General features: G+C 41.8%; 1 protein-coding gene across 1 annotated transcript in view; it reads right to left on the reverse strand.

Moving 5' to 3' along the window:
* TMTC1 (transmembrane O-mannosyltransferase targeting cadherins 1) overlaps positions 1–2,001 on the reverse strand; it is a gene marked incomplete at its 5' end in the record, with an annotated part of 332,295 nt that overhangs the window by 123,241 nt on the left and 207,053 nt on the right. The gene's annotated exons all lie outside the window — the stretch shown is intronic.

The following is a 2,001-nucleotide window of genomic DNA, read 5'->3' on the forward strand; positions in this document are numbered from 1 at the left end:
AGGGGAGCAGAGCGAGGAAGTTCCCAAGGAATACCAAAAATAGACTTTGGGGCCAGGGCATGGCACCCCATCAGATTCGACTGGAAAACACTCCTAAAGGTCAACAAAGAGACATTGAACTATTTATGGACTTTTCTTTTTTTGACATGGTTTTTTTGTTGTCATTTTGTTTTCTTTTGTTGGTTAGTTTTGCTCTGTCTTGTTTTTTGCGCATATTATTATCTCTGCAGGTCTATCTAGATAAGAGAAGCAGGATAAACAATCTGGAGGAGAAAACAATGGGACTGAAGGTTCCAGGGGGTGGGGGTGGGGGACATGGGAGAGAGGGAGGTGGAGGAAAGGAAGTGGTGTTAACAAACCCAGGGACAAGGGAACAACAAGTGATCTAAAATCGATGACGAGGAGTGGGTAGGAAACCTGGTAGGGCTTGATCAAGGGCAATATAACCGAGAGGAATTACTGAAACCCAATTGAAAGCTGAGCATGAGAGTGGGACAAAAAAAAAGTAAAAGGAAATAGAGGAAAGAAGTAGGAGGCAAAGGGCATTTATAGAAGTCTAAATACAGCCATGTACATATGTAAATATATTTATATATGATGATGGGAAAATAGATCTAATTGCATATATTTATAGGTTTAGTATTATGGTAGCCGATGGACATTGGGTATAGATCCTTGTGATCGGTTCCCCTTTTCTACTCAAGACAGATAAACCCCTCAGGACCATTAATGAGAGTAGTGATATCAGGAAGGTAAGGGAAAGGTGGGGTAGAAAGGGGGACCAGATCACAAGGATCTACATATAACCCTTTCCCTGGGGGATGGACAACAGAAAAGTGGGTGAAAAGAGATGTCAGACAGTGTAAGACATGACAAAATAATAATAATTTATAAATTTTCAAGGGTTCGTGAGGGAGAGGGTGCGGGGAGGGAGGGGACAAACTGAGGAGCTGATACCAAGGGCTCAAGTAGAAAGAAAATGTTTTGAGAATGATGTGGCAACAAATATACACATGTGCTTGACACAATGGATGGATGTATGGATTGTGATAAGAGTTGTACGAGCCCCCAATAAAATGATTTTTTTTTAAAAGCTTGAATGGTTGTACGGATTCTTAAAACTTGACACAGAGACACAGATGAGCTAGAATAAGGGCACAACAGAGTTGCTTGACATAGGGTTGCCACCAACTTTCAGTTTGTTAAACACACGGTATCCAAAAAGCACAACAGAACAAGGAAAGCCTGCGTATTAGTTCTCACTCTAAATGGATTTCAGACAAATGTGTGTTGAAGGCATGAGCGTGTTCTCATAATTCTACACATTGCTGTTATATTTCAATCCTAAGGATTTATTTGACAGTACCAGGCTCTAGCTGTCTGCATGCAATTCATCAACCCTTGGGGAAGCTGATGACAGAAAAGCTCCTCCCTTCAGCTCTAGAATTCAGGCATTTGCCAAGCTGATGGTTGGCATGGCTGTCTGCATATTTTGGGGTTTCCCTGTAGTATTCATTTATGTTTACACTTTCTCCAAAGACACTGAATTCCTTGATGAGTCATCATCTTATATTCAATTAAAAAAATTAGAAACTTCCTTAAGTTAGGGCTTCATAAAGCTTGTGAACATTTTTCATCATCTTTCAATTCTGTTTTTCCACAATATTTTTGAAGTTCTCTCAGACATACTACTCTCACTGCCATCCAGTCGATGCTGACTCACAGGGATCCTTCCGGCGGACAGGGCAGAACTGCCCCCCTAGGTGTCTGATACTGTAGCTCTTTAGGGAGTCCCAAGCCCAGCCTTTCTCCTGAAGAGTGGCTGGTGCTGACCTTGGGGTTAGCAGCCCAGTTTGTAAGCACTACCACCAGGGCATAATAGGCACTGAAGCTCACTGATTAAGGCTTGAATATATACAAGCACTCCCAGGGTTATGAACAAGGTCTATTCCCACGTGTGTTGTTAAATTGAATCTGTAGTTAAGTTGGAACAGGTACCTG

The sequence above is a fragment of the Echinops telfairi genome, unplaced genomic scaffold (assembly GCF_000313985.2).
Source record: "Echinops telfairi isolate 266 unplaced genomic scaffold, ASM31398v2 ScPeMD7_21;HRSCAF=78, whole genome shotgun sequence".
NCBI lineage: Eukaryota > Metazoa > Chordata > Mammalia > Afrosoricida > Tenrecidae > Echinops > Echinops telfairi.